The sequence below is a fragment of the Lolium perenne genome, chromosome 2 (genome assembly GCF_019359855.2).
Source record: "Lolium perenne isolate Kyuss_39 chromosome 2, Kyuss_2.0, whole genome shotgun sequence".
NCBI lineage: Eukaryota > Viridiplantae > Streptophyta > Magnoliopsida > Poales > Poaceae > Lolium > Lolium perenne.
Window position 1 is genome coordinate 91,317,297 of NC_067245.2, and position 27,547 is coordinate 91,344,843.

Below are 27,547 nucleotides of genomic sequence, written 5' to 3' on the forward strand. Positions count from 1 at the left end.
AGATGCCTATTATGCCATTCATCGCAATCCCAGGAATATTGTTTTTGCGAGACATAATAGATTGATATCACAGAACATCATTCATTACAACATCGTAATTGTCTTACAACAAAGGATCTCATGATCCAGTCTCATTACAATAGTAGATGATCTATTGATCAATTACAAAACACATAGCGGAAGCAAAGTAGCGTAGTAGTAGTCCATCTATTCCACAGGCAACTGTTGACGTCAGGAGTGATCCTAGTTGTCGTAGACGTCCTGCTGTCCTTCTTCCGGGTTCTGGTACTCCTCTTCATAGTCTGGCCATTTGAATAGCCAGGGACAAAGCCATGAGTACTTTAAAGTACTCGCAAACTAATACTAAGGTAAGTATTATCAACTATGGAAGGGGATGCTAAGCTCTAAGTTTATTTGCATAAAGCCAATTTTAGTTCACAAACATTTAATAAAAGCCTCTTCATTTGCTAACTAACTCAAGTGGGAACATTAGTGTCATTCCCACAACTCTGTTGTGATTCATGTCAAATTCACCATTCACCCTTTTCAAGTTCAAGTCACAAGTCACCCTTCATATTTTTGGAAAAGTTCTGATGACGGAACAGTATGGCCTTTCCAACTGTCCATAACCGTGGACGCGGCTATTCGAATAGATCTACACTCTGCAGAGGTCGTACACTTGTGCCACAACATTTGCAATAATCCGTCAGGATTAACTGGCCCTGATTTACCACACTCCGTGTGCGGACTACCAACCATAACCTTTTACTTACATACCCTAGTATAGGCACCTCTCCCCATGAGCTTGGCCTCCCAGTGAAGACAAACTGTCAGCCTGGGAACTGCACAGGGCTTGGGCCGGACATTCACCTCATATTCACGTCATATCACATCATTCCATATTTCTTTGGAGGCAGCCCTTGGCATAACCCCGATGACGCTTGTTTAGAGGGAACCCATACTAAGATACATAAACTTCTAGTTAAGCCTTACCCATTTCAGGTATTGTGGGGGTACTTGTAAAATTGGAATGGTATCGCATCCGAACCCAACCATCAGTTTTAGTAAAATTCACCAAGTCATTCACCAGTCATATTCACCTTCAAAATCTTTCAATAGAATGACTCATCATTCCAAGGTTTTCAAAGTCATTTCATTTCACAAGTTCCCATCTAGAGTAGTCAATTTTATTTATTTAGCACTAGCAACTAGTCATGAGGGGTGCTAACTAGCTTTGATTGTTCTAGGCTAACTTTGATACTCTTGTAGTATTCTATCTCTAGACCAAAGTTAACTATAAAAGCAAATTATAATCATCAAAGTAAAAGCTTGTAAGAATAAAACTTGGGATGGGATCATGAAGCATAATGTAAATTGGTGAGTGTGCCTTGCTCTAGTAGAGCTTTGCACTTTGCAAGAATATTAGCTTGCAAGAATATAACTTGCAAGAATACTAGCTTGCCTTGGTGGTTGAGGTGATCAAAGTTCTCTTCTTCTTCTTCTTGGTAGAAAACCTCCTCCTCTTGATAGTCTCCGGTACTAGCGTCTATAAACGAATACGAGGATACAATCACCACACAAGTTCAAGAGCTATACTAAGCACACACACAAATCACACCAACTATTCTAGCATTATCACATTGTCATCATGTGGGGTGATATGGTTTTATTCTTAAGAAAAATAATTTCCTCTCATTATATAGGTAAATGATAGTTTCCATATAGTTCTTGAGGAATAATTTCCTCTCATTGAATCTTCTTTAAGATTTAATTTCTCAAACCATCACACATGAATTTATGTTGACCTAAGTCAACCCTTCATCATCATCATTTGAGAAAATGATTTAAATGAGGTAGGGATACCTCATACCATTTAATAATGCCTATTATGATTTAAAATCTCCAAGTATTTCATGTGAGAGTATTTGACCAGGGGTTCAAACTTCATATGAAAGTACTTGGGACAAGATTTAAATGAAGTGAAACACTTCATATAATTTACACAAGTAAACTAGCATCACTCATTACTATTAAGTGGGTAAATGTGTTGTTTTCTTATTTAGGAAAATAATTTCCTCTCATACTAAATAAGGTGTTACTTTTAATTACTTAGAGAAATAATTTCCTCTCATTATCTTATTAAGATTTAATTTCTCTTATGAATAATATATGACCTAGGTTGACCAAAGTCAACCTCTTCACACTTATCATTTAAGAAAATGATTTAAATGAGGTGAACACCTCATACCTTTTAATCCTAACATGGTAAAGATTTAATATCATCAACAATTCATGTGAGACCTAAATGACCAGAGTCTCTACCTCATTTTGAATTGTTCATGACAATATTTAAATGAGAGAAACACTCCCATAAGATTTAATAATTTGTTGGAACAATTTAAATGCTACTATGGCAAACATTTAATATTCTTAAGTGAACAAATATGAGACCAAGCAACCAGGGTCATCACACTACTTCATACAACTTGAGAAGATGATTTAAATGAGGTGCTACACCTCATAGATTTAAAATCTTAAATTTGGAAATAATTTAAATGGGCTAGTAATGGCTACATAGCCATTATTTGATTCTAACCCATGATCATATACAGTACCCATATCATATTTTTACATAATCAATTAGAGTATTTGAAAAGTGAATTATGAGAGTTGGAAACACCTCAAAATTCAAAAGGGTTGATTTTTAATAATTGTTTGATGTTTGAAAAGTTACTGCGTTGTTATTTTTACTATTCAAATTCTACAACATATTTTGATTTGAATCCAGTGTGGTTGGATGGGGCCTTTCATGAGCTTTCTAAATATATAAAATTTGTAAAATTTGGCTCAGTAGATTTGTCCCTATTAAATTTTGAAACTAGCATCAGATTGCAATTTAAATGAAAAAGAATTAAACAAGTTTGAATTCAAACGGGGGCGGGAAACTAAATGGGATGCACAGGGGAAAAGGAAGGTGGGCCGGCCCAGTAGCGCGTCCACGCAACGGGCCGACTGACAGTGCGGGGACCACACGTCAGTGGGTTTCACACAGCGAAACGGTATGTGTGATCTAAGCCGCACGATTAGACGGAGATCGAATGGACCAGAGACGGCTTCGTCTCCGGCGAGAGGGGAGGTCACCGGCGACGCAGGTAGGGGGTCGACGGCTTACCGGCGGCGCGGCGAGGGTCGGCGAGGCGCGGAGAAGACGTTGTCGAGGAAGGGGAAGCCGATGGTAGCAGTGGCGTCGCCGGGGGTGCGCTGCAACGGCGGCGCCCTTCTCAACACCTCCGCGGGCTCCGGTGGTCAAATTGGATGGCGGCGGTGGCTAATCGAGCGAGGCGAGTGGACGAGGAGCTTGAGAAGAGGGAGGAGAGCAAGTTTGGTGTGGAGAGCTAGGTGCGGGGATGCCTCATTTTATAGGGGCGAGAGGTGGCTGTGGCGCTCGGATGAGCTCATCGTCGACGACGTGGCTACAGGGGTGCTGATGGACTGGCGATGACTCAGGCGTGCAGGCGATGTCCTGGAGGTGACGTAGAGCGTGATTGCAGTGAAAACGAGGGCCGGTGGCGCTCATCATCGTCCTCGCGTCCTGGCGTCCGTGGCAGATGGCGTCGGCCGTGGCGTCGTGCACAGGGTTCCCGCGGGCAGGTGAGAGTGTCTGGTCGCCTCCTGGTGTCGTGGCGCAGCGACTGGTGCCTGGGGAGAGCGAGGGGAGGCGTGAGGCGACGGGGCATGGCGGCGTCCTGTCGCGCTCCGGGGCGTCCTGGCGCGCGTCCTGGCGAGATGCTGAGCGTGTCGGGGCGCGTCTGGGCACGTCAGTCCTGGTCAGCACGGGTACTGGTTCGGTCAAGGGAGGGCATGGTCATGCTCATCAAGGTCAGGGCAAGCTCACAGACATGTTGTGGCTCAGCTGAGGTGAAGGGAGATGTTGATGGCATGGTGGGTGACAAGAGGGCCGGCATGGTTGTGTTCTTGTCAAGGTGGTCAAGGTGCAGGGCTGGCAAGTGGATGGATTGATGCTGAGGGGTGAGAGGAAGTTCCAGGGCAGCAGAGAAGGGCCAGGGTTGGACTTGGTCCAACCAAAATCCTAGCATGGGCACAAAAATAGGTGCTGCCCACAAGGTGTTTGTGAAATTGGCCGAAAGAAATTTATTTTCAAATTTTGGAAATTCCTTTGGTGGATCTCATTCATATATTCATAGAGATGGAATGGTGGTGGTGGTGGTCAATTTGGTGTTGTTTTGCAAGTTTTCAAAAAGTTGGTCATCTTCTCTTTGTTTCAAAGTCCCCTCTTGTCAACACTATACTGGTCAACCTGGTCAACATGAGGTATGGTGGTCAACATGAAAGTTGTTCACCTTCATATGTTCTTGGATGACATGGTCATAGTTTACCTAGTTTGGTTGAAGAAAAGTCAAAGCCAGAGGGGTAAAGTGAGGAACATTTTATAAAATGGCCAAATGACCATTATCACATGTAATGTTGATTTTGAGATTTGCTTTGATTTGATTTTGGTTTCTTTGATGCAAATGTGTTTGTTTATCATATATAAGAGTTTTACAAACAATAGATCAAGCAATGGTGGCCTTGGTTGAAGATTTGCAAATTTGGCTAAGTGTATGTGAGAGAATTTTGGGGATTTTCTCCCTATTTGATTTCTCCCCATTTGAGTTGACTTTTGTTGACTCTAAAGTGGTTCTTATTAGTTTAGAAACATTTTCCAACCATTGAAACCAATTCAAATGGTCTTGTTCAAAGATTTGCAAAAATGGCCATAACACCTAAGAGGTGATGTGTTAAATTTCATTAAACTTGTAAATTGTTCATCTTGCTTCAATTGGACATGGGTTAGGGTCAATTTAGTGTTATATTAGGTTGAGAGATGGTTTCACACCATTTGGTCAAGGTTTAAAGTCATAGGGCAAAAATTGGTGAAATGGCTATGTGTCTCATATGCTCCTATGCATATGTTGCATTTGATTTTTGATTTGAGTGTTCTTGGCCCATTTGATGTTGTTGAGTGTTGAAATGGTATATGGAAGTGATCCAACCATTCACAACAAGTCCTAGGGTCAATCTTCTCAAATTCACAAATTTGCACTTTTCTCTCATATGCCTCTATGGCATTTTTAGTTTCTTTTTTTATTTTCTTTGGAAACCACTTGGATTTGGTTTGATAAGTACTAGGTAAGGTGTATGAAGGTTTTCCAAACCTCTAAGCAAAGTAGAAAAGATTAGGGTAAGGTTTTATGAATATAGCCCTAGGCACATATGCCTTTTTCTTATTTAATTTCCTTTTATTTTATTTTAAATAGGGTGGTGAAAAGAGGGGTGAGGTTTTGGGTTTAAGATCACTTCAAATACTAATAACAAGCAATCATAGCAATAGCACAAGAATTAAACAAGATTACTATGCATCAAACTTAATTGAATAAAAGTTTTTGTTGCTTCCAAAATTTGGAGAATGGGAAATTCATTTGTTTTGTTTTGAAATTTTTGGGATGTTACAGAGAGAGGAGTGGAAGTGGAAGGAAAAGAGACAGAACCAGTGTGAGTAATGGGAAGAGCATGACCGTTGCCAACGATGATGCGAGAGGAAGTGGAAGAGGGTGTAGAAAATGAGAGGTTACCGGGGTGCGCAGCCATATGCGCGGAAGCGCCGGTGTCCATGAACCAGTCGCCACCGCCACCATATGCCCCAGCAGAGGGGGCGCTCTGGAGGGCGGTCAGGAGCGCGGGATCCCACGGGGTCGCGCCCCGGGGGGGGGCGGCGTAGGCCGGGGCGGGCTGGGGCGCCGCGTAGAACGCCTGGTGGGTGGCTGGACGCGGCCCCATGATTCCCGGGTAGGGGGCGCGCGGCATGGGCATGGAGTAGGCGTGAACGACCCCGGTCCCCGGATTTTGACCGACGGTCCATGGCAGAGGGGCGGTGTGCTGAGGTGGACGAGGCGTAGGGACATTGGCACCAGCATTGCCACCGCCGTTGCCACCACCGCCACGGTGACGACGGCCACGGCGACCACCGCCAGAAGGAGCCGCCTGCCCAGTCCAGGTGCTGGTCTGACTGGCTTGGGCGCCGGCATGGCCGGTCCACGGCCCGGTGTGGCCGACCTGTTGACCGGACGGGCCGGTCCATGGGCCGGTCTGGCCGGCCTGGTGACCGGCTGCAGGGAAGCCCGGCGGCGGACCCGTGGGGTGAGGCGCGGGTGCGCGAGGCGCGAGAGTCGAAGCGCCGCGGGAGAAGCCTGCGACGAAGGTGCTGTGAGCCGCCCGAGCCCGGAGATGCTTGAGGCGGCGCTCCTCGAGGCGTAGGTAGGCCACGGCCTGCTCGAAGGTGGGCGTGGTGAGGAGCGTGAGGTTGGAGGCAGCGTTGCTAAGATCCTCGCCGAGACCCGCCGACAGGGTGGAGAGCATGATCTTGTCATCGATCGGTGACATAGGCATCCCCAATGGGCCTGCCGAAGATAGTACCCGGGGTTTACTGAAGGTCCACGACCCGAAGAATAAGAAGAATCGGAAGCCCAAGTTGATATCAAGGAAAGTTAGAGTTGTATTAGGAGAGGATGTTTGTAATCTTGCGGGATGAGTTAGAAACCCTCCCGGACTCTGTAACTTGTACAATACGAATCCCTCGACTCCACCTCCTATATAAGGGGGAGTCGAGGGACAAAGGAAGCATCGAATCATTGTCTCAAGAACCCTAGTTTTCATAATCGTCGAGTACTTTTCGGCTGAAACCTTCGAGATCTACTTGCCCTCTACTTCCAACTAAACCCTAGTCTACAACTCGTAGGCATTGACAAGTTAATCCCTTGTCAATTGGCGCCGTCTGTGGGAATTAGAGGCGTCAAGGATCTGATCTCGATGGCACGTTCAAGATCGTCGACTTCATCAACTGCAAGCAACGCGATGGATCGAGGTAAATAGATCGCAACTGGTCCTGTCGATTTTGTTCCTCACCCGCCCTCCCGTTTGGATGCATATGCGTATCTGGAGGAGCCTATGGAGATGACGTTCGGAAGATTCCACTTTCGCGTCGAGAAAGAGGGAACGTATCGTCTCAAAATTCCGATCTCGTCGGGATTATCGGCGGTCGATTCCGATTTTTCGAGCTCAACATCGTCGATCGAGTCAGGCGAAGAGGAGACTTCATCGCCACGCTTCATCAGCACCAGGGCAAGCAAAAAGCTCGCCAAGATCTTCAGCGACATGTCCTTCGAGTCATCTGCGGACTCCTATATAAGCGATGACTCGAGCAGTGCCAACAGCTTCAACTTCATCGACAAATCCACTCCAGTGGGCAAGGTATTCACCAATCTTTATGATGGTGTCACCAAACCCAGCACAAATCTGAATACAAAATACCATCAGATTTATGCCATCGGAGAACCAAGCCGCGATCAGGAGGAAACATCCGAGGCTTTCGACGATTTGGGAAATCCATATGTCGATCCCTCTGATTTACGACGAGGCCTAGGCAACAAATATATTGGATCTGAGCCTCGTGATAGAGTTCAACTACCGCAAGCAGCATGGGATAGAGCCGCAAGAGCTATGGATGGCTCAGAACCAATGGCTACAACAGCCACGCCAGAAGAGCTGCAAGCATATCAATATAGGCTCGCGCGAGCTGCGAGGGAATTGGAAAAACAGACAGCTGCCCTGAACAGAAGAAAGGAGGCAGCCTCCGCGTCAAGCAGGCGAAGGGCAGAGCTGAGTCAACAATCTGGAACCTCGGGAGATAGCCACAGGGAAGCTCGGAACAGAGCAAGATCAAGGTTGCAACATATACCTGAAGGAGAAAGAGAGCACTTGGTTCAAAACCTCGACATGTCTTTTATGTCGATAGACACGAGAGGGAATATTATCCCCAAGACACCAGAAGCTGGGTATATGGCGACACAGGCCTTTATCCTTGCATCCAGGCCACCTCCAGGAGATCCAAGGGAGGCACTGTACAACATGGCAATGGCAGGAGTTGGAGCCATGGGAACGGCGTTTGCATCAACACCTCCCGAAGGAACAGCGAGGCAAAATAGTCCACGACCTGCGGCAGCAGCAGCAGCAACTCCCGAAGGAACAAGTGGAGTAAGAGACACGGCAGCGCAGGCAAGGGTGGATAGAGCACGGCAAAGTAGAAGGGAACATCGGCACTCCCCAGAACTAAACGACGAAGATATGTGCGGTTTGCCATGCTTCACGAGGAGAGTACGAAAAACTCGAGTCCCTTCGGGATTTAAGTTGCCTGATAACTTCAAGAAATTCGACGGCCTGCAAGATCCAGAGGATTGGCTAGTTGATTACCTCGAGACGGTGAAGCTCACAGGAGGGACCAGAGCAGCAGCTATGCAAAGCATCCAGGTGCATTTAAGTGGAGCCGCGCGATCTTGGATAAAGAAGCTTCCTCCAGGATCTATCGACAGCTGGGATAGCTTCGAAGACATCTTCGTCAAAAATTTCCGGTCCACCTGCAAAAAACCCGCATCACTAGAGGAATTGAGGGCGTGTCGACAGAAGCCAGACGAATCAATGAGAAAATACATCCAAAGGTGGAATATCATCAAAAACTCGGCAGAAAATATATCTGACGAGAGAGCGATAGATGCGTTTGTCGCAGGAATCAGGCGAGGAGATTTTGTCAACCAATCCAAAAATAGTATCAGCATTGATGGAGATAGCAAACAGATGGGCAGATGGAGAAGATGTTGTTCACAAAAAACGGCATAGGTCACCAGAGGAAGACCGCGGCCGAAATTATCAAAATAGGCGACGATTTCCTCGGCAGTACTCGGGCTATGATGCACCTGGGCAAATTTCAGCTGGCTTCCGAGCAAGCGCCGGAGGAAACAATAGAGATGATTACCAGAGGAGCAACGAGCAGCGAGGCGACAATAGAGATGACTCTCGAAACAATAGGCAAAATACCGGGTCGAGGTTTCAGAGGCCTTTCGTGTCTCCCAAGGAAATGATGAACGGGCCGTGTCTAATGCATTTTTATCTTGACAATAATGGAAAAAGACAGTCGGGACACTTGCAGAAGGATTGCCGAAATTTTCAGGCAATGTTAAGGTGGGCAGGGCATGCCAATACTTAGGCAGCACCCAGAAATCCTCAAGGACCCAGGAGTGAGATTCACCTGCCACCTCCTCCCGCAATTACGGATGATAATCGACATCAGCTCAGAATTGCGGCAGCACCTGCACCACCGCCTTATGTTGATCCCAATTCCAATGGAGCGGTCTCGATGATTTAGAAAGGCAGGCCATCCAATAGAGCTCAGAAAGTAATCTCGCGATAGGTGTTCATGGCAGAGAAGATGCCTCCACCAACAGTCGAGTATCTTAATTGGTCAGGGCAAGATATTGGCTTCACAATAGCGGATCATCCACAGCAAGTTCCTCGACCAGGGCAATCAGCACTTATCTTACCAGCAGTAATTGCAGGATTCGATGTATCTCGAGTGTTCATAGACGGCGGCAGCAGCTTAAACCTTATGTATGCAGATACATTAAGGAAGATGAACATATCTCTAGCAAACTTAAAACCAACTGACACGCGATTCCACGGTATCACACCGGAGAAGCCAAGTTATCCGCTGGGGAAGATTAATCTCGACGTCCAGTTTGGGACCCGAGAAAACTACAGAATAGAGAGGCTGGAATTTGAAGTCGTGGATTTCCCATCACAATACCACGCTTTGTTGGGACGACCAGCATGTGCTAGGTTTATGGCGGTACCACATTACACGTACCTGTTGTGGAGGATGCCTGGGCCTAAGGGACCAATCACAGTCAAAGGAAGCTTCGCGCTAGCCGATAAGTGCGATAAGGATTTTCATCGACTGTCAGAAACATTCGGGATGCAAGCAGAATACATGGCGTCAAGACTCACGACTGACTATGATGTGCTGCCAGATGTAGGAAGGCCAAACAAAGAATCAACTTTCAACACGGAGAAAAATTCTAAGGAGGTGCGATTCACCCGACAGACCCGAAAAAGACGACGTCCATCTCAAAAGACATGGACCTCGCATAGGAAAGCGCGCTCATCGAGTTCCTCCGTGAGAACTGGAAAATCTTCTCATGGTGTCCAGCTGACATGCCAGGAGTACCCAGGGAACTTGCCGAGCACCACCTAAACTTAGATCCACTAGCGAGACCAATCAAACAACCTTTGCGGCGTTTTTCGGAGCCAAACCGCAAAGCTATGCTGTCAGAAATTGATCGACTAAGAGAAGCTGGTTTCATCAAGGAGCTGCATACAGAGGCCACATGGGTAGCAAATCCAGTGTTGGTGCCGAAGAAAAACACTAAAGTCCTTCGCATGTGCGTCGATTTTACGTGTCTCAATAAACATTGTCCAAAGGATCACTTTCCCCTCCCGAGGATCAATCAAATTATCGACTCCACGGCAGGATGTGAACGTCTTTCCTTCCTGGTTGCATATTCTGGTTATAACCAGATCAGATTGAAAGAAGAAGATGAGGTCAAAACAGCGTTCATCACACCTTACGGAGTGTTTTGCTACAGAACAATGCCTTTTGGTTTGAAGAACGCGGGAGCAACATACCAGAGGATGATGCAGAAGTGTTTGGCGACACAGATTGGGAAAAACGTACAAGTGTACATCGATGATGTCGTCATAACATCAAAGAAAGGGACAACGCTAATCGAGGATCTGAAGGAAACCTTCGACAACCTCGACAAATTCTGCCTCAAGTTGAACCCAACGAAGTGTTCCTTTGGCGTTCCTGCAGGAGAACTTCTTGGGTTTTTAGTCTCAGCAAGAGGGATTGAAGCAAATCCCGAAAAAATCCAAGCTATCGTAACAATGAGAAAGCCAACAAAGTTGAATGAAATACAGCAGCTAACTGGGCGAGTCGCAGCTTTAAGCAGATTCGTCGCCAGGTTGGGAGAAAAAGCGCTACCGTTCTACGCTTTAATCAAGCAAGGAGAGAAATTCCAGTGGAACGAAGAGGCCGATAGAGCCTTCGAGGATTTGAAGCGCACAATTTCGACACCACCAATCTTGGTGGTGCCGAAAGAGAAGGAACCTCTCCTGCTATACATCGCAGCCACACCTCAGGTGGTTAGCACGGTGCTAGTCGTTGAAAGAGAAGAAGAAGGAAAACTCCATGGAGTGCAAAGGCCGGTATATTTCATCAGTGAAGTTTTATCGCCTTCCAAACAGCGGTACCCGCAGTACCAGAAGTTAGCATATTGAGTAATCACAACAGCAAGAAAACTGCGCCATTATTTTTCGGCACATCCAATAATAGTGGTCAACGAAGCACCTCTATCAAACATATTGAACAATCCAGAAGCTACAGGGCGTGTCTCCCTTTGGGGAATAGAACTTTCCCCTCGGGACATCACGTATGAGAAAAGAAAGACAATCAAGTCGCAAGTTCTGCCAGATTTTATTGCAGAGTGGATGGAGCTGCAAAATACAGGACCCCCAGATTTGTCGAGAACTTGGACCATGAACTTCGATGGATCCAAGAGAGTAGAAGGAGCTGGTGCAGGGGTGATACTCATATCACCCGAAGGCGACAAATTGAAATATGTCCTACGGATGACGTTCCCAAACGCATCTAACAATAAAGCAGAATATGAAGCCCTTATACACGGGATGAAGATGGCGAAAGCTTGCGGTGCAACTCGACTAAAAATATTTGGCGACTCACAATTGGTAGCTCAGCAGGTTATGAACCAATGTGATGCAGTCAATGATAGCATGGTCGCATACAAGGAGGTGTACAACGAGCTTGAGAAGCTATTCGATGGATGTGAAGTAAATCACATAAGTAGGCTGAGCAATGACGAAGCCGACGTTCTCGCAAACATCGGGTCGCAGTGCCTTCCAATTCCGCTAGGCGTATTTTGGGAAGAAATAGCTGAAAGATCCACAAAGAAAAAGAAGGCGCAGAAGAAGACGAAGGAGGAAAAAACTTTGGCGCCTCACAAAGAAATTCCAGACAAAGAAGAGGACCAGGAGCTGGTGATGATGGTAGAAGTCCCATGGATGCAAGCGTACATATCGTATATCTTGAGAAAAGAACTACCCGACAATCCAGTTGAAACAAGGCGAGTTATTCGACGGTCCAAAGCTTTCACAGTGGTCAAAGGGGAGTTGTACAAGCGAAGTATTTCAGGCGTCCTGCAAAGGTGCGTTACACCCGAAGAAGGAAGGATAATCTTAAAGGACGTGCACGAGGGGATATGTGGTCACCACGCGAGCAGTCGAGCTATTGCGGCCAAGGTTTTTCGGGCTGAATTCTACTGGTTGACAGCAATCGAGGATGCAAAAGAGATAGTGCGAACCTGCGACGCGTGCCAGAGGTTTGCCGCAAAACCCCACTCACCGGCAGCAGAGTTGATGCCAATACCATTGTCTTGGCCCTTTGCCCAATGGGGACTCGATATGGTGGGAAAATTGCACAAGGCTTGGCCAGGAGGATATGAGTACATGTTGGTTGTTGTTGATAAATTCACCAAGTGGATAGAAGCAAAGCCAATAAATTCACCAGATGCAGCGTCAGCAATAAAATTCGTGAAGGGCATCGTTTTTCGGTTTGGAGTACCTCACAGCATTGTCACAGACAACGGTAGTAACTTTACGTCCAAGGAGTTCAAGGCATATTGCGCAGAAGTGGGCATTAAATTGCACTTCGCGTCAGTTGGGCACCCGCAAACCAACGGTTAAGTCGAGAAAGCCAATGGTATCATCTGCAACAGTATTAAAAAGCGCCTGCTAGGACCGCTTGAAAAGGCTCAACATACCTGGCCAGAAGAACTGCCAAGTGTTTTGTGGAGTATCCGAACAACACCAAATACGGCGACACAAGAAAATCCGTTCTTCCTCGTCCACGGAGCTGAGGCCGTACTACCAATTGAAATAGAGCATGACTCCCCAAGAGTGACAGAGTATGACGAGGAAACTTCAAGAAAAGCTCTGGAGGACGATGTAGATGCACTCGATGAAGCTCGAGATGAAGTACTCTCACGAGTCACCAAGTACCAGCAAGACCTGAAAAACTACCACAGTCGACGATTGCGGCCAAGATCTTTCCAGGTCGGAGACTTGGTCTTACGGCTCAATCAGCAAAGTACTGAAAAACTCGAGTCACCATGGCTAGGTCCTTACGTCGTCACGGAAGTAATCGAAGGAGGAGCATACAGGATCAAGGACAAGAAGACAGGGGTTCCTGAGAAAAACCCATGGAACGTGGCGCAACTCAGGCGGTTCTACGCTTAGAGTCGAAATATAGTCCTCATTTGTAAAAATACAATGTACTGAAACGCCCGCGAGTTTTCAGACGCACTCTTTTCCTTTTCAGGGCATCGAGTGGGGCTGGAAAGGTTTTTAATGAGGCGGGCTCGCGGTGCTGCAATATAATAAAAATAGTGAAGATATACTTCTTGTTCTTCGACACGCTCGGGGGCTGAATGCCTTCAAAGTTACAAAATATACACAACATAGATGAACTCAACTTGCAAAAATATTTCGCCTTGGTACAAAATACCTCGCCAAATAAAAAAATCAGAGGCTAACACCCATAAATATAGTATACTCATTAGAATTCTATTGCTTTGGTTTAAAAACCTCGCGACAAAAATATAGAACGTCGCCACCAGAACACTCGGGGGCTTGACGAACAGAAATAATAAAAAAATACATGTACATAGTTGGCGGCTTTACAATATAGAAGACGCAACAATGGAGAAAATAAAGCAAGATAAAAGAAAAACCCTCAGTGGGGATGCCTAGCACATGATCTATGGTTATTCGTTCATTGGTAGTACGAGTACTGTGCTCAGCATAGCTACCCTTCACGAAGAACTCAACATCCATCCGAAGAAGTTCATCCATCATATCTTCTGCTACAGGAGTCACAATATCGTCAATTTTTCCCATGTTTCTCTTCTTTTTTGACATCTTGGCCAGGCACTTGGAGACAATTTGATTCATGGGCAATTTTGGATAGCAGATCTTTATCATCATCATAGCAAATCTTGCGCCAGCAGAGAGTTGGGCCCGTACAAAGCCATGGATTCGAGGGGCATCTCGAAATTTCTCCATCAAAGCAGGAAGAGTTTCTGGCATCTTGTTACGCGGGAACATGGTCCCATAAACTAAAAACAAGGTCCTTGTACAGAAGTCGAGGAAATCACGGACCTGAGCCGCGCGATCTTGGAACCTGACAATTTGGCGGGTACGCTCAGGAGTAACCCAAAAGTTAGAACCATGTTGTGCAGCAAGTCTGAGCAGAACAGCGGCTCGAGCTTCAACGCGTTGATCTTCGGCAGCAGTATCCAAAAATGAGCCTGTTCCAGCAAAGAAATTATTAAGGAAGGAAAAATAGCAAGAACAACATCAAGCATGGTTATATACAGGAAGCATACCTGTCATGTCCAGGCTGGCGTCAGTCATTAGTTGAAGCATATAATTTTCTCGAGAAGAAGCTTCGGTAGCCTCAGCAACCGCGGCATCCTTTGCGGCCATAGCATCCTGAGCCTGTTGAAGAGCAACTTTTTCCCTCTCCGAAGATCTTCGAGACTGTTCCATTAGTACAAGCATTTGTTTTTCATGGATTGAAGTTGTTGGCGAAGTTCTTGCAAATCTTGCGAGAAGTGTTTACTCGAAGAACCTTCGATAAGGTTATCATCGACGAGTGTTTTCTTCGAGAAGGAGGAAGCAGGAGAAGTATCGGCAGGATAAGGATTTGCAGAGTAGTTATCAAATATCAACTGGAAAAGAAAATTTCAAAATCAATGATCGTACAAGATAGAATTCCATTGATCTTCGGGAAATTTACATGGATATTACAGAAGGAGTTTTTCAAAAGGATTACTACGACAATTGTCGCCAAAGCTACTGCGGCGACAACATCAAAAGAAACAAAAAAAATAAAGAAAGAAAAAGACAGGACATTCAACTAGACCTCCGGCTTCGACGAGCTAGGAGTTGAAGTTGGCTTGAATCCAAGATAAGCAAGGATCTTCTTTGTGTTGGGCTTCGCAGCCTTGATCAGCGATCGCCACTTCGTGGTCTCGATTTCCTGTGTGTCACCAACTTTGGTCCAGTCGATGTTCTGCTGGCTGTCTGCAACCAAGGCGACAGTGCTCTCAACGGCAATCTTCATATTTTCTTGGCGCAGTTTCAGTCCAAGATCTTCTGGCGGATTAAAGTCCTTGGCAAGACCAAGGAAAGTCGCGGGTTCCTTTTTCTTCGGGAAGAAATAAGGGTAGAGCCGTGACAATCCTCCCTGGGCCTGCTCAATACCTTCACGGGTTTCTGTTCCGTGAAACTCAAGGACAGAGAGTGCGTCGAGGAGGGGATCGTTGTCAGGATCTTCAAGTTCAAATTCTTGGTTTGTTTTCCCTGTCGAGGAAAAAATATGTTGGTCAACAAACAAGCAAATAAAAGCAAGTCCGAGGAACGTAAAATAGATCGGGTACTTACTGACAAAGCGCCGATTTTGCGAGTCCAAACGCTTGAGGATCGCCTCTTCACGAGCAGCTTGTGCGGTTTTATGCTCGTTCAAGGCTGTTTCGGCGTCATGAAGTCTCTTCTGAAGATCTTCGACACCAGCAGCTTCTGCCTTAGCTTTGCTAGCATCAGATTCGGCTTTCCTACGAGCCGCTTCACTTTGCTCTAATTTCTGAGCAAGCGTGTCGGCAAGTTTGTTGGCCTCCGCAAGTTTTTCTGCCAAAATAGTCAAAAATAAGTCAAAAACACGATGACAAAGGAGCAAAGTACATGGGCAAAAGAAAGCAGAGAGTCAGTACCTTCGGCCTTGCTAGCGTACTCGCGGTACCCAACGAATTGGGCACCGAAGCGGATGAACTCCTTAATCACATGCTGTCAAAGAAAGATAGAGAAAGAAAGCGTCGGTATGAAAAAAAATGCGATAGCACAAAGAAGCAAACAGGAAAAACATCGACAGTATCAGAAAGAATTAAAGGACTTACGTCATCCAAAAGAGGAGTCGAGGAGCTACCCAATTGTAGGGTAGGCTCCGTGATTGTTTCAACCCCCGCCCTTTTTGGTGAAGGGACAAGGGGGCTTGCAGGAGGAGTAGGAGCGTCGGTGTTTTGTTGAGGAGGCGAAGATTCCTCTCCTTCAACTTGCACCTCAGAAACAACTAAAGTATGCGACGTACTCGTTCGAGCAGTCGCATCAGTAGCTGGCATTTCTTCCTCGTCACCACTACAATTAAATGTCAGCGGTATAAGGAGCAAGATAGATAAAAATCCTCAAGCAGCAAAACAGTAAGAAACAAAAAGGTGACTTACGAGCTGACGAGGTCTTCAAGGTATGGATCGAAAGCTGCCTTCCGATGTGAAGGAGCAGCTTCTTCGGCTTTGGAGGTGCCGGCATCTTCGACATCAGCTCTTCTCCTTTTGTTCCTTGGAGAAACAGCAGGAGGAGGAGACTGTGCCGACGTAGTGGCCTCAGAGGCAGCCTCCTTTTCAGAGGATCCCGCAGATTTTCGAGAACCTGCGGGTTCATTCTCAAAAGAAGGAGCATCTTGGTTGTCATCACTGATAACAGCTCGTTCTTCGACTTCTCCACCTTCAGGAAGGGGAGGAAGCGAGACAAGATCTGGATGGTTCTATACAAAAACAAAGGAAAGTGTCAACAAAAGATTTATGTAAGGACGGCAAACAAAAAATGAGCCAGTCGATAAAGGTTACCTTGGGAAGCGCATTGGTGGCGCTATATGGTTTTACGCGGCAGGAAGAAGGGACAGGATCTTTCGAGGTTAGGGAGGAGATTTTCCGGATAAGTTTTTCTAAGTCCTTGACAGACAAATCCACCGACAACCGATCCACATCATTGTCGCCAGCATACCTCCAGAGGGGATTTTTGCGATCCTGTAGAGGCTGCACTCTGATTCTAAGGAAGTACGCCGTGATCTGGATACCCGACAGCTCTTTGCCGCGGGTATTTTGCAGCTCGTGGATGCGAGTCATCAATGCTTCTGTCGCCGTTTTTTCTTCCTCGGTAGCCTCTGCATCCCAGGACTGGCGACGATAGATTTTCTCGGCACCATCGAAAGGAGGGATGTTGTCTTCAGCACATCCATGATTTTCCTCATGAATGTACAGCCACTTCTTGCGCCACCCTTGAACTGAGTCAGGGAATTTGACATCGAAGTAATCGACATCAGCCCGAACGCAGATAACAATGCCGCCTATGTTATAGGCGACATTGGGAGAGCCATTGCGGCGACAATAGAAAATGCGCTTCCACAACGCACAGTTAGGCTGGACGCCGAGGAAGGATTCGCAGAGGGTGATGAAGATGGAAATGTGAAGGATAGAATTGGGTGTGAGGTGATGAAGTTGCAGTCCATAAACGAAAAGCAAACCCCGAAGAAAAGGGTGAATGGGGGCAGAAAGGCCACGGATGAGGTGATCGACGAAACTAACCCGATACTCCATTGGAGGGGTTGGGTAGCTCTCTTCGCTGGGGAAGCACAGCGCCTTGGGCTTCTTGCTGATCCCCAGTTTCTTCAGAAGATTGATGTCCTGGGTAGAGATTTTGGATCTCTACCACTCAGCGCTTCCCAGATCCACGGAAGCCATCGTTGATTCTGGCGTGCTGTGTCTGGTCAGTCGGCGCGGTGGCATTAACAATGGCGCATGAGAACAGCTTGAGAGAGGTTGAGCTCAGGGAACTGTGGGGCGCAAGAGGAGTTTTTGCAGAGAAGAGCAGAGGAGCGGCGCGAGCGGAAGTGCTGGAGGAAGAAGAAGGGGATCTTAAATAGAGGTGCGGCGAAGCGGCGTACCGTTGGATGGAAAAAGTGTGCGGTAGATGATGTACACGTGGAGCAGGAGTAAAAAGTAATTTTGCCCTGGAGGAGTTACAATGCGTGCGCCAGGAAAAGTGGAGGACGTGTGTCCCCCACTCGCACGACGTGTCAATATGATGCAAAATTTGGGCCCGCAAGGCAGCGAGAGAGAACTTCTCGCGATTTCAGGAACTGCAGTCGTGGCTATCGTCAGCAATGACGTCACTTTAGCAAGAGGAAAATTCGGCTTACCAGCTTCATAAAAAAGGCGACAGCAAAAGATATTTGAGAGCCTTTGATCAAATACAAGTTTTTGATCAAATGCTCGGGGGCTACTTTGGAAAAATGAAAAATTCGAGAAAGACAATAGAGAATGGCGTGAGCCTATGATCATATACAAGTATTTGCTCATAGCCTCGGGGGCTACTCCCATCGGGAGCGCTGTTTGCGCACCCGAGAGATTTGAAAATTTCGGGAGAGAAAGAAAATATAGCGGCATAAGGCGTGGAGCCTACACCCAAGCACAAGTCCTTGGCTGTAGCCTCGGGGGCTACTCCCATCGGAAACACTGTTCGCGTGCCCGATGAAATCATATAAAAAAAAAAGATAGAAGAACAAGGAAGTATATTTCGAGTTATAAATAACTCTACATATACTCCCATCGGGAGAGCAATATAAAGTCTTCCGTTGACTCAATAAAATGTGACATTCCAACAGCCGAATAAGCACTCGACAATATATTCTCAGAACGCCAAAGTTGCGAACAATTTTTGAATGCCGCAAAATTTGCGAAGGTAAGACCCCAGATCCGTTCTGTGTGGCGTGGCGCCGTCTCTGACGTCGGTTTGCTACTTTTATCCGTATCAACAGATACGAAGAAAAATTCTAACGGACGCGTTAGGTACCCGATAAATATGACTGGGACTCGACAGAATGGTAAGACCTTAAGCGGCACCTGTCGAAGTTTACACCAGTATCCCGAGATCATGTCCGGGGACGTGGTCTTGAAGTAGGTTTTTGCGGATTGCCACTAGAGCAGTTAACTAGTACCTGATCCGTCAGATGAACTAGCCCCAATTACCATTATCCCTGTGCAATATAGAAATTCATATGAAGAAATACAGAGAAGTTTTAAGTTGTCGAGTAAAAATAAACAGTGGAGATTTTCCCTGACTCTACGATTCAAGCAGAATCTCGGGGGCTACTAACATAGGCATCCCCAATGGGCCTGCCGAAGATAGTACCCGGGGTTTACTGAAGGCCCACGACCCGAAGAATAAGAAGAATCGGAAGCCCAAGTTGATATCAAGGAAAGTTAGAGTTGTATTAGGAGAGGATGTTTGTAATCTTGCGGGATGAGTTAGAAACCCTCCCGGACACTGTAACTTGTACAATACGAATCCCTCGACTCCACCTCCTATATAAGGGGGAGTCGAGGGACAAAGGAAGCATCGAATCATTGTCTCACGAACCCTAGTTTTCATAATCGTCGAGTACTTTTCGGCTGAAACCTTCGAGATCTACTTGCCCTCTACTTCCAACTAAACCCTAGTCTACAACTCGTAGGCATTGACAAGTTAATCCCTTGTCAATCGGAAACTCCAAGTCACAGAGCTCGTCGGAGAGACTCTTCAGCTTGAGGGCGTAGTCGTCGAGAGACAAGTCGTTCTGGTGGGTGCCGAAGAACTCCTGCTAGAGGAAGGTGACCCGCTGGATTTTGTTGTCGGTGAAGAGGACGGTGATCTTAGTCCAGACCGTGTGGGCAGAGTCACCGTCGCGGATGACGGTGCGAAAGATGTCGTTGGAGACGGTCTGTTATAACCAGCGGATGATGGTGGCGTCGATGGCGAGCCACTCGGGGTCGTGCGGCATGGCGAGGAGGTCAATGGTGCCGTCGACGTGATCGAGGAGATCATACTCGCGGAAGAGCAGCCCGAAGTACGTCTTCCACGGGAAGAAGTTCGCAGCGGTGGTGGGGAGCCTCACCGGCACGCGCTCGGCGATGGGGATGTCGCGGATGACGGCGACGGAGGGGCCGGCGAAGGGGTTGCTGCTACCGGAGCCGGAGGAATTGAAGCCGGAGTCGGAGGAGTCGAAGTGGTCCATGGCGGAAGCGGTGGTGGTGTTAGGAGGCGGAAGCGGCTAGGGCTAGGGTTGGGGTGGGGAGAGGCGGCGGTGGGAGGTGGGAGGCCGGCGGCGCCCGGGGCTGGGGAGGGGCGGCGGCTAGGGTTGGGAGTGGTGGCGCCCAAGGGGAGAGGAGGGCGGCGGCTAGGGCTGGGAAGAGGTGGCTGGCGGCGGCTAGGTCAGGACCCGAAGGGTCTCTGATACCATGTAAAAGAGTTATTGGAGATTGCACAACACCAATAGGGCCAGCTGTTCATATATATATAGGCGGACACATGTATAATTACAGGTACAACCCTAAGAAAACACGGAACCTATACCTATACAATATGTTACTCAACACCGCCGACCAGTTCTGCATGATGACGCCACCATGCCCTACCAGCTGCTTTATGTCTTCGCCGCTGCTGCAGGAGATCATGCATAATGTAGTCGCCACATGATGCACACCAATGGGGAAAAGTCCGGTTTGAACTTGGGTGCACGTGCACCCTAGTTGGAAATCCATTTTCAAAATGTGAAAAAATTCTGAAATAAAAATATCCGGGTACGTACGCATGTTTCATGTGTGCGTAGAAAGTTTTCGCGGAGAAACCACTTTTTTATTCCAGAATCTAAAAAAGACAAAATACGTCACATATATACTGCTATATAGCCCTGCAAAATTTCACTTTTTTGCCAAGACAAAATAAAATGTTTTTTCGTCACGAAACTCATGCCCAGGACACATATTTGAGATCATCTGGAAAATCATTTTGTGTTTTTGAAACATGTTTTGACATCACAAACGGAACTTTTTAAAAAGTGGGTTCACATGCCCCCATGTTCACAAAAGCCGGTCTCCACCAATGGCAGCTATATGTGTCTTTAGCTTCCCACTGAACATACCGCTGCGTGCACTGCCGCAACACTCCCTCTCACCGCGCTAGCAGATCTTCTGTATGCCCATCTCGTCTGCCTCATCTTCGGCTGTCAACTGATTTTATCGAGCATTCATTCTTGGAGACTCCTAGCACTAACCTGCGACCTGAAGTGGCTGAGAATACTTGTCAGCGGAATAGTATGTTTAACTTTTAGAAACCTTCACAAACTCAAAGTGACCAAGGATTTTCGCCAGGATAGTTTTTTTATCAAAGATGGGGCCTTTGAGTCGAGAAAGTATAATGAAAGGAGGCCGAGGCTCCGGATAGCCACCTCTACTCGGGCTTAGAGCATCTCCGGCCGGCGTCCCCCAAAGCGTCCCCAAAACGAGCCGGATTGAGCGTTTGGAGGACGTGTTTCGTTCGTGCAGCGTTTGGGGGACGTCGCTCTCCAGTCGCGTCCCCCAAACAAAATTTTGGAAATTTTAAACTTTACGAGATTTGATTAAGATTCGTCCAAACTTACATAGATTCGAACGAAATTTGACTAAATTTAAACTAAACCTAATCTAGAACCACTTGCGGCGGCCGGAGGCGTCGTAGTACTGCTGGAAGTTGTACATGTCGTCGGTGACGACCTCCTGCTGGATGCGCTCGTCGACGGGCTCGTCCTTCACCAAGCCGCTTGGTCCTGCCTCGCCGTCGTCGGAGTGGTCCACCAGCGGCTTGCCGGAGTCGCGGATGGACATGGCGATCGCCGCGTCGAGGTCGCCCCTCCAGGCGTCCTTATCATTCATGGACGCCAACAACGCCGCCCGCGGACCTGGGCAGTCCTCAGGGTCGTCGCTGCTGGCGATGAGCCGCTGCTGCCGCTCATACCCCGCCAGCAGCGCCGCCTGCGACGCTTCCTCCGGCTCCTCCTTCACCTCCGGCTTGGGGATGAGGAGGGCGCCACCGCACCTCCCTTGCTGCCGCCGGCTGCCGCTGCCGCCACGCCTCGTGTTGACGGGCGTCGCCGGCTCCTCCTTCACCTCCCGTTTGGGGACGGTGTAGGGCGCCGACCGGTATGGCGAGGACGGCGTCGATCGCGCCGGTCCTGAGGAAGAAGAGTGCAAGGAGGACGACGTAGTCGTCCTCCTCGGCTGCCATTGAGGAGACAGCGGCGGTGACGATGGCATCTCCAACCTTGGAGCGCCGTTGCGGATGCCGCGGATGACATTCTCGAGGGTGCGCCCCGGAACGCCCCAGAACAGGGCGCGGCCGTCCTTGTTCCAGCTGTTGGGGCCGCCGACGAGCCCGTCGGTGCTGTGCATCTCGATGTCGTAATTCGCCTTGAAGTACGTCGTCCACCAGGCGTCGTTGTTGTTGGCCGCCCACGTCGGATCCAACCGCTCCTCGGCGGTGAGTTGAGCCCGACGGGCCTTGATGGCGTCCCTCCATTGGTCCGTGCGCGGCTTCGGCGGCGGCGGAACGCCAAAGCCGTTCACGGCCATCTTCCAGCCGCCGCTGCTTGGCAGCCGCATGTCCGGCGGGACTGGATACCGGGCGTTGTACAGCGCCCACGCCTCCGGCACGGTGAGGCTGCCGCGGCCGAAGCCGTTCGCCGCGGCGATCTTGCGGGAGGACGAGCTCGACATTTTTGGAGCGGCGAGGAGAAGATCTGGGAGGGGGAGGCGGCGGCGACGAGATGGTTTGTAAGCGGTGAGAACTGCAGGGCGTCTTTAAACAGCGGCGGTAGCGGGTGGTTGCACGCAATAACGCCGGCACGGACGGCCACGCGGCCATGCACGACGAGACGCGTCCCTGCATCGCCTGGGAAAACAGGGACGCCATTAACGCCGCTTGACCAAAGGTAGGCGACAGGGTTTTAGGCTTCCGAGCCGCTGACGTGTCAGGCCCGTGTCGGTTCGCCTCGCTTTTCGTTGTGTCCGGCGTGCCTGGATCGTCCCCCGTGGGACGGGGACGGGCTCGGGGCACCGGACACCGTATGGGGGCGCGCCGGACAAAAATAGGCTTTAGAGGACGCGGCTGGAACGGTTTTTTGGTCCGGCGCGCCCCAAATCCCTTTAGAGGACGCTTTGGGGACGCGGCTGGAGATGCTCTTACTAGGTGCATTGAAGGAGGGTTGTGGCCCCTCGATCGTCTGATCGACTGTTCCAACTCACATGCCTTCTTGACCTAAAACTGACTATGTAAGTGCATGTTCTCACAAAATTAAGACAGTAAGTTCACCAGCGGAGGAGTTTAGATTGGGGAAACACCGCGGAAATTTCCTCCGGGTGCCTCCTTCCCACTTCGGCATTGTCATCCTCGACATCTAGAGAAACAACTCCATCATAACTCCACTGTAACCTATTGGAAAACATAATGTATGGTGCAATACATTATTTCCCATGATATTTTGACTTTATAGAAGGAACATACGCTTTATCTTTATATAAAAAACTAATGCGAGTTATACATAGTCTTACTAAATATCTTATTGATCATGCACATGACCAAAAGGTTTTAATCATCAAGTTCCTTATTTATAAAAAATCTTGTTTTCCCATGTTATGAGGTGTTTGATGCGCACGCACTTTGTGTGCACTAGTGGTTGGGGCGCCCCTTGGGGCGCCTCCTCGCCGGTCAGTGGCAGGCCAATCGTGGTTCAATGGAAAAACTATCAATCTGCATGTTAATGAAGTTTTCCTTTGCTCATGAAGTTCTCCTCTGCTCTGCTTGCACACAGAACTCCACACACACTTGTATTCAGGTTTGTATCCAATGAAATACCAAATGGGGACCTAGTTGTTTACAGAAACCAACAATCTTACATGAAAAAAATGTATGGAAAAGTGGATCAAAGCTGAACTAAGCTGCCACACATGATTTACAAGTTTACATAGACAAAAGATGCACACATGAATGAAATTCAGGAGCAGCCTAAACTCTGAACTAAGCTGGTCTTGCAGATTATCGTCGTGGTATGAAAATGATACTGATACCTACAATAGAAATCAACAAGATATCAACAACAGGATCAGAGGGATATTCTGACAAGTAATGAAATCTATACATCTCGGTTAAGATAGATGCATGTTCTTCAGCAATCAAAAAAGATGCATGTTCATCCAGTTGACTACCTGAACTCTTCATCAAATATTTAACAAAGAACATCCAAATAGGAGTAATTTTTTAATACATCTAAATACAAAAAATTGAGATAAAAAGAGGAGAGACACGTGACCAAAGGCAACAATCATTGTGTATAGAAATAACACGTTGCTCCTGCGCATTCTCAGATAAGGAAAAACCAAATCTCTTTCGTTTTGTAGCATGAAGATAAGGGTAGCTGTATAAATGGACTGTTTCTTTATCAACAATCCGATAATTAGCAGGTGAAAATAGGTATAAAAAAGCAACCAGTCAGTCATCTTCATGTAAGTAGATGCCAGCATAGCAAATATACCCATAAACTGAAAACCACGCATAATTTTTTCATCCACAGACAGTAATGTTGTGTTTAATATTGTTACTAAACCATATGTCAATGGTTCTCTGTGAACATACAAGCACCACAGTAAGATTTGGAAGTTAATATCGATGAAATTTATGGAAGCTAAAACGACCGGGCTAACAATAGGTGAGCATTTTGGCATATCAAATGAAGTGCTTACAGTAGGTGTGCTTACAGTAAGGTTAATCCTGAGAGGCTCATGTGGCTCGCAAGAGCTGGGCGCTGGCCTTGCTTCTGTGCTTTACATTGGTCCACACGTCGAGCCATAATTGGGCCGTGGCCTTGCTTTTGGGCGCAGGCAATCAAAGTACCACATGTCCACATGGCATACAGTTAGAATATGGCTCTTATATGTGTAAACAAGGGAGCAAATACAACAGTAGGGTTACTTTGATTGCTAGTTACAGAACAGAGGGAGTAGAATATTAAACAATGTTATCTGAGCTTTATACCGGTAAATGCATGAAATTTTTATTTTCCCAAGTACCGTTGATGAGGCTAGATCAGTATTTTGTATGATTAACACCTATCACACTGTTCTCCTAATAACCGAAGCTTGAAAAACTGCCGCAGCCTACAGAGTTAATGGAGTCAAATCTGGCATTCTGAGGACTGATAAATTGTTCCACTTCACATATTGCCATGTTATATATTTAAATTTTCATGCAAACGACGCTAAAAATAAATTGACTTTTCTCTGAATGATGCAAGACACTGACAACAACAGAATCCACCAATCAGAGGTCTTGTAAGAGGGTCATCTCCTTCGATAACTGTAAATAGCTAATCCCAAAATCCTAGTTCAGCACAAAAAGTTAGCTAAGCAGATGGGGCATGGGATGGTAACATACCTTGCAAGCTAAAGGCGGTAATACTCTATATGTGTCCAAATCATTTCATTATCAGACAAAACAAGCAATCTTCATCATCGACACCAACCGTCTTGCTGGCCTGCAGCGGCAACAACACAGTACAGAGGAAAAAGTTCCTAGAGAGATCCTAATAAAAAAACTAACCCAAAGCATAACTATCTGGATCATTTAAGCAATGCTTTAAAATTCATTCAGTACCTCTTCCATCATTCATTACAAAATCTCTAAAGCAAGCTGCTGTGTAGATTAGCATGTAATGTATGAGCCGTATACAGAAGTCAGTGCGGACAAAGCAGTCAATAGAAAGCAAATCATCATGCCAAGTAAAGCATTATGCCATCATCATACATGTTTAGTAGGCAAAGCAGGAAGAATAATAATTTTTTGGACGGGCATAGCATATTAGAGCAAAGTATTAAAAACATATGTGCTTATGAAACATGGGCATGAGGTCCCACTAAATTTTAGGCAACCCGGTTTTGAATGCTGAACTCCAGGTAGAGGCGATACATTCTTAGTGATGAACTCCAGCTGGTTATATGCAACAAGGCGACACCCTGCCACGTGAAGATACTTTTCTCTATTCGTTACCAATTAGTGAATATACTCACTGCAGTAATCTATAGCCGGTGAAGAACCTGTACAGATTCAGGTTAATAAAATCAATAATTAATGGAATGTATTCGCCAGAATATCATCTAAACTGCAGTTTACATAACATGGTTAATGTAACAACATTTTCTAGGGTAACCAAAACTTAGACGACAAAATGGAAAAGGCAGCAATGCAAAATAACCAATAATTCACCTGGATGGTGCAGTCACATTGTAAGCAAGACCACCAGTAGTAACAGAATGACCAGAATATTCATATTATTTCCATTTGCCAAGAAGGTTAACAATGAAATTTCCACTATACTTCCTGTATAGAACGTGCAAGAAACAATTAATGTGTGTCAACACGCAAGAAGTTTATCTAGACATATCACATAAGACAATGATCCAGCAAACAAAGTATAATGAGAATAGCATTCCCAGTTCCAAGTTGGCTCCCACAGGACACAGGTCACGGCTTCCACAATGGCAATCAGGATACCAACAAAATTTTGTGCACGATTCCTGATTAAAAAGTACAACATTCATCACAATAATATTGGATATATGACATGAATTAGTAAGCTTGCAATTTTCGCTAGCCATTCATTGCGCAAATGACAAACTACATATACATGAGGCTATGGACATAATACTTATCAACATTTATAATTTTAGAAGTAAAAAAACTAAATCACGAAATTCACGAGGACGCTTGTCGAGAATCCTTGGACAGACATGAGCTTCTAGGATTCCCGGTCTCTTGTCGCTAGACATCACAGGCGTATCGGCTATAATGTATCTATGGAAGTACTATGAAGGCCGCAACTTATGAAACTGAAGAAGAAAACATATAAGCAATGAGGCCATCAGAATGCATTGCCGGAGTGACGTATCACGAAAATTTAAAACAAGAACAGGGGAGACATCTAGAACCTGTCAAGGCCTGGTTCTTGTTCGGCCGTGCACGACGAAGAGGGGTGGGCTGGATGGTGTGGAGCTCGGCCGGCGTGGGTGTGCCCGTTCCCATCGCGTGCTCCTCCTTTCCACCCTCGGCGGCGGCTCTCACGCCCTGCCATCTGCAGGCAGCTGTGCCCCCCTTATTCTACGGACCAATCTGAAGGGGGGAAATAGGGAATGGTGAGGCACAAAACCAACATAAACTGGAGAAGAAATCCCTAAAAAGAAACCAACACACCTCAACTAAATCCTTCCATGGGGGCACGAAACGTGTGGGTAGGAGATCACGCGGGTGCGGCGGCGCGGTCTAGTATCCCAGCGAGCAGGTGTGCTCCAGCAAGACGAATTGAGAACAGGGATGATCGGCTGGGTCTGGGTCTCGGTCAGAAGGGGGCAGAGAAAAATGCATAGAAGCATGTGTACACGCAAAGAACACTGCTCTGTTTGACCTGTTTTTCAAGCCAAAACGACACAGACATCGGGCCCAGAATGTAATCGGGTCCACCTGCGGAGAGCGGCGGTCTCAGAAGCATAATCTAAAACCAAACAGCCGCTAGATACAAATGGGCCTGTCGCTGGACCCACAAGAAACAGAGGGAAACAACCATTGCACAGAGTCGCTCACACACCTAGAAGATGTCATGTAGGGCCAGATGAGAAGAGGGCCTATATGCAGACTCGACAAGATTGCAACAGACGAGTTTGCACAACGAACCGAACAAAGGACAATGCAGCATGCAGTACGGCTGACGAAAATCACAGGCGCCGGCCGCATCATATACAGAGTATTTGATCAGCACAGCATAGCGCACCATCGCTAGCCAATGACAGGCCGG

At 47.0% G+C, this 27,547-nt stretch overlaps 1 long non-coding RNA gene across 5 annotated transcripts; it reads right to left on the reverse strand.

Moving 5' to 3' along the window:
* Positions 1 to 23,487: 23,487 nt before the first annotated feature.
* On the reverse strand, positions 23,488 to 27,140 carry LOC127333241 (uncharacterized). 5 transcript variants are annotated; one of them, XR_007871029.1, is made up of 5 exons: positions 26,950 to 27,140; positions 26,688 to 26,868; positions 25,966 to 26,276; positions 24,462 to 25,796; positions 23,488 to 23,774 (listed from the first exon to the last, which is right to left on the reverse strand). It is a non-coding gene; the product is annotated as an uncharacterized lncRNA (long non-coding RNA). The 5 variants fall into 5 exon arrangements; XR_007871030.1 differs by having other exon boundaries at positions 25,966 to 26,588; XR_007871031.1 differs by having other exon boundaries at positions 24,462 to 24,567; positions 25,138 to 25,796; positions 25,966 to 26,868.
* Between the last annotated feature and the right edge of the window lie 407 nt (positions 27,141 to 27,547).